This window comes from Elephas maximus, chromosome 10, assembly GCF_024166365.1.
Source record: "Elephas maximus indicus isolate mEleMax1 chromosome 10, mEleMax1 primary haplotype, whole genome shotgun sequence".
Taxonomy (NCBI): Eukaryota; Metazoa; Chordata; class Mammalia; order Proboscidea; family Elephantidae; genus Elephas; species Elephas maximus.
The window spans coordinates 72,968,598-72,974,588 of NC_064828.1; positions in this window are offsets into that span (position 1 = coordinate 72,968,598).

Sequence of the window (5,991 nt, forward strand, 5' to 3'; positions counted from 1 at the left end):
ACCTACTATTGATTGACGGGAGCCCTATTGTCACAGTGGTTAAGAGCTACAGTTGCTAATCAAAAGGTGGACAGTTCAAATCCACCAGCTGCTTTTTGGAAACCCTATGGGGCAGCTCTACTCTGTCCTATAGGGTCGCTATGAATTGGAATTTACTTGATGGCAGTGGGTTTAGTTTTTAGTATTGGTTAATGAATCAATCATTCAATGAAGATAGTGTTTATTTCCATTTGTAAAGGCAAGATAAGCCTATGCACTTAACATTGTATGCCTAGAACGTTTATGAGAAAATGGGAAAGAGGAAGAGGTAGGGAAAAGATAGAGAGAGGTTTTAACAGATAACTAGATGAGACAAATTGCTGGGAAAATAAGTAAGTCACAGTGATATCTCACTTCATACATGTTACCAAAAACTATGAAGGTTTGGAATTCACTGCTGGTCTAGTTTATACTGATCCTTTTTTTTTTTTTTTTTCATATTAAGCTGAGCCATTGAATGCACTTTATCCAAGATGGTACTTCATTCAATCTCACTGATTTCTATAAACCCAATAATGGATTTTTTTCTTACTAAAAACTTTTCACAAAAAAATAAAATTTTTTTACCAACGTGGTAGTCCCAAATAGATACAGTATACATATCAGTATCAATAGTCTCAATAATTTATCTAAATTTTGAAATTTTATATTTTTCTCCCACAAAGAGGATTTATAGACATTACATTTGTTTGTTCAGTCTTAAGAGATTAATTAATTAAGACATACCTAAACAAAAAGTCTCCAAAAGTTCCCTTGGGAGGAAAATGGGTACTATTTTTTATAATCATTAGAGAACTACAACTTCAGAAGAATAAGCCATCAGCTTAACAGTCATCCAAAGGGGAAAAAAAAAAAAAAAAAACACCACACCGAGGTCTAGAACAGGAAGTAAGGAATAAATACCATTTCCAGTTATCGTCAGAACATAAACAAGCATAACGGAGGTCTTTAACCTGAATTTTAACCAGATACCAGGAGTGTTGATACAACATCCAAGAGAAATAAAGAATACTAAGGTGAATTGTGTGGTCAGGATTTGAGGTTTTATTTCTCAGCAAAGAAATATGGCATGTTAGATCTCTTCTCTTAATGGATGGGAGACTGTAATTTCATCTTTCAAACACTTGAGGTTCTGGGCCAGAGGGGGCCAATGCTGGAATTACAAATAATAGTCTGCATCAGATTAGTCTTCACAATATAGACTGTGGACTAGAAAGAAGCTATAGATCGGGCTCCGGATGTTCTGCCTCTTACCCATTCAACCCGGGAGGGCATGCAATCACCAAAAGAATTTCACGTAGGAAGCCACAAACCCCAATACTTCTAACAGCACCTGCAAGTCCTTCTGCACAAGGGTTGGCCCACCCCAGCTCTGTTTAATTCTCAAGAACCAACAGGGATACAACGGCCCCAAACCACTGAATTTCACAATGTAACTTGAGACAAACTGAATCTGAAAGGCTATTTTATGGGTATTTTGCCTCCTCTCCTGCAGGTAATACAATCCATAGTACACCCACTGGCCAACAGTATTTGATTCTCTTAATCCTCATTTCCATACTTCCTTTAGCGTGCTTCTCAAGGGAAGTATGGCTGAGAGCACCAGCAAAAAAAAAAAAAAGTAGCTCTTCTTTAATCATTTGTGTTGTTCATAAGAAGCATAACGGAAGATTAGGATCAATCTTGAGTCTTGTTTGTGATTTTGTTTATATCTTCAATTTGGTACTTTCATTTTGCTGTTTATCTATTAACTATAATTTCCTATTTTAGTTAATTATTCAAAACAAAATCTTCATTATCCTGAAGTCACGTGTGATCTAGTGGGGGGAAAAATGTCACAAATTATAACATTTGTCATGTGCATGTCCTTACGATGAATCTGCCAACATATAATGCTGAAAGCTTGAACTTCAAAAAATAAAGCTTGCATTTTATTTCATCCTCTGTTTAGGTCAGCTAAATAATGTTGAAATGTTTTAATTCTATAAGAAATTGACTTAGTTTTTAAATTGTGTTTTGGCCTTAATCGAAAGGAAAAAGTTACTTTCCACAGTTGAAAAGCCAGTTACCTGAAGTTGACCTGTAATTAAAATCACAAAATATCATGCACCATGAAATATACTGAAAACATCTAGTATGTTATCTTCTAAGCACTTTATGAAAGCTAATTAATTTTAGCTGTAACTAATTTCCAATGGGAAAGAAAGTTACTGTATTTCTGAGTATATTGGCAAATAAGTCTTTCAGTTTCATGGAGACAAAGTGAATGAACAGGAACTACTGCCTCAGCTGTTATAATAAATTCTCTAGAGAAATTCTAAAATTGAGGGGTCTGGATTTCCACACTTATTTTATTTTCACTGTGATGCATCTGCAGTGTAAAATAAGACTCCCCTCTTTATCCAGGCTTCAAGTTCAGTCATATATTTTTTTATTTGAAATGAACTAAAGCTGATTTAGAGCGGACATGCCTTTTGGAATGCCCCAAGCCTTTCATTTCTTGAATGATATGCTAAGGCTTGGAATCCACCCAAGCCTCCTTGAAGCACCCTCTGCAACGTTTAATCTAATTTGAATTAACTTATTCCTAGGCATAGAGTGCTCTTTCTTATTTCTCTTTATTTTTTGAGTGTGCACATGGACATATTTTTGTGTTTCTGAACATGTGGATGCTGTAACAATTTAGAAAGGGAAAAAATACTACATATTTCTTTATCCTAGTCATGTTAAAAGCAGGGGCAGAAATTCAGGGAAAGACATAATTCTGGGAACTCTTGGTCCTGGCACTATGCAAATCATTTCACAATATGCAAATAATTAAGCAATAATATATTCACAGTTTCTACCAAATGTTTCTCTGACTATAAGACATCTTCAAAATAATGGTCCTGAAGTTTCACTTTACTGCTTACATGCAAATATTTACTTTGTAAACAGAATATGTGTTTGCCAAAAAGAAACCCTTGTGTGGACATGTGCAATTCTGCACACACAAGGCAGAATATATGTATATAACAGGACTTTCTGGTAAATTTATAAACTTTTATCTGCTCCTTTATCTCCACCTCAAGGAAATTGAAGTGTAATATAGAACTTTTTAAACAAAAAAATATTGAATTCTTCCTGAGCATATATAGTGATTGACTAAATACAAATTGATCAGCTTTCCTAAACTAAAAACTAAATCATATACAGCTTTTAGTTGACTAGGATACTTTTGAAGCAAATGAAAATGCTGGAGGAAAACGTAGTGTTAGAGAACTGAACACAAAATTCTTCTTTCATCCCTAAGAAGATAAAATCTTGGGAATAAATCTAACCAGGAACATAAAAGACTTATACAAAGAAAACTACAAAACACTACTGCAAGAAACCAAAAGAGACCTACAGAAATGGAAAAGCATACCATGCTCATGGATAGGAAGACTTAACATTGTGAAAATGTCAAGTCTACCCAAAGCAATCTACAGATATAATGCAATCCTGATCCAAATACCAACAGCATTCTTTAACGAGATGGAAAAACTAATCACAAGATTTATGTGGAAGGGAAAGTGGCCCCAAATAAGTAAAGCTGTATTAAAAAAGGAGAACAAAGTAGGAGGCCTCATATTACCTGATCTCAGAACATATTATATAGCCACGGTAGTCAAAGTAGCCTGGTACTGGTACAACAACAGACACATAGACCAATGGAACAGAATTGAGAACCCAGACATAAATCCATCCACCTATAGTCTGCTGATCTTAGACAAAGGACAAAAGTCCATTAAATGGGAAAAAGACAGTCTTTTCAACAAATGGCCTGGCAAAACTGGATATCCATCTGTTAAAAAAAAAAAAAAAAACAGGGCCTATACCTCACACCATACACAAAAACTAGCTCAAAATCGATCAAAGACCTAAACATAAAACCTAAAATGATAAAGATTATAGAAGAAAAAATAAAGACAACACTAGGGGCCCTAATATATACCATAAATACAATACAAACCATAACTAACAGTACACAAACACCAGAAGATAAACTAGATAAGTGGGAGCTCCTAAAAATTAAACACTTATGATCATCAAAAGACTTCACCAAAAGAGTAAAAAGGGAACTTACGGACTGGGGGGAAAAATTGGCTATGACAAGGGTCTAATCTCTAAAATCTATAGAATATTTCAACACCTCAACAACAAAAAGACAAATAATCCAGTTAAAAAATGGGCAAAGGATATGGACAGACACTTCATCAAAGAAGACATTCAGGCAGCTAACAGACACATGAGGAAATGCTTCAGATCATTAGCCGTTAGAGAAACACAAGTCAAAACTACAATGAGATACCAGCATGAATAAAAAAAAAAAAATCCCAGAAAATAACAAATGCTGGAAAGGTTCCAGGGAGATTGGAACTCTTATGCACTGCTTGTGGGAATGTAAAATGGTACAACCATTATGGAAAACAACATGGTGCCTCCTTAAAAAGCTAGAAATAGAAATACCATATGATCCAGCAATCCTACTCCTAGGAATATATCCTAGAGAACTAAGAGCCATCACACAAATAGACATATGCACATCCATGTTCATTGTAGCATTATTCACAACAGCAAAAAGATGTCAATAACCTAAGTGTCCATCAATAGATGAACAGATAAACAAATTAAGGTGCATACACGCAATGGAATATTATGAAACAATGAAGAGCAATGATGAATCTGCAAAACATCTCACAACATGGATAAATCTGGAGGGCATTATGTTGAGCTAAATAAGTGAATCACCAAACAGAAAAACCAAACCCATTGCCTTGGAGTTGATTTCAACTCATGGCGACCCTATAGGACAGAGCAGAACTGCCTCATAGAGTTTCCAAGAAGCACCTGGTGGATTTGAACGGCCCAACCTTAACAGCTAAACTCTTAACCGCTGCACCACAAGGGCTCCAAGGCAAACACAAAAGGACAAATGTTGTATGAGACCACTATTATAAAAGCCTAAGAAAATGTTTACACACAGAAAAAAAAATCTTTGATGGTTCCAAGAGAGGGGAGGGAAGGGAGGAAAAATCACTAACTAGATAGTAGACAAGGGTTAACTTTGGTGAAGGGAAAAACAACACACAACATAGAGGAAGTCAAGGTTGGTCCAAGGTGGCAGAGTAGTTAGACACTTCCGGTGGTCCTTCTTACAACAAAGACCTGAAAAAACAAGTAAATCAATTATATACATGACAAGCTAAGAGCCCTGAACGTCAAAGGCAAAGCTAAGAAATTGGACTGAGCAGAAGGGGGAGGGAGAGATGCTTCAGAAACAGAGAGGAGTTGCTGGACCTGACCTGCTGGAAACTGGTGCCCCAGAGGCCCGATCACCTGGTGCGACCGCGGCGGGGCTGGCAGTAGTGTTCAGGACACATTTCCCACAACGCGTGAGAGCGAGCGGCACAGAGTCTACTCATATTTCCAAAATCAGCACAGAACAGCACTCTCAGCAAAAGATAAGTACTTGGGTCTGATTTACCACTTGGACCAAAAAGCACCCCTTTTGAAAGAACTCTCTCCCATTTATCTGCTCCCTCCTCCCTCTGCTCCAGCCCCTGAGCTGGCTTCAGTAGTGGTTGCTTTCCCTGGACCTGAGATAGGTCCTGCTGCGCATACTGAGCCATTCTCCCAGCCTTGGAGAAGGAACAAATTAACAAATGGGGGAAAAATACTCTGTCAGCTCCCTTAAACTGGGAACTCAGGGAAGAAGTGGCTCCTCTGGGCATAGGCACAAGCGGTTCACAGACTTGAACGCCTTTCACCCCAGCATGGACCTGCATGGGCCCATTTAAGCAGCTTAGGCCCTCCTTGACACACTGCAACAGTGTGTGTGCTTGAGGCCTGGCTTCAACTGTTCAGCTGTGTGGTGGAGAGGCAGGTTTTTGACATTTGACACTGCTCTTCCTATTAAGCAAGGTCCTC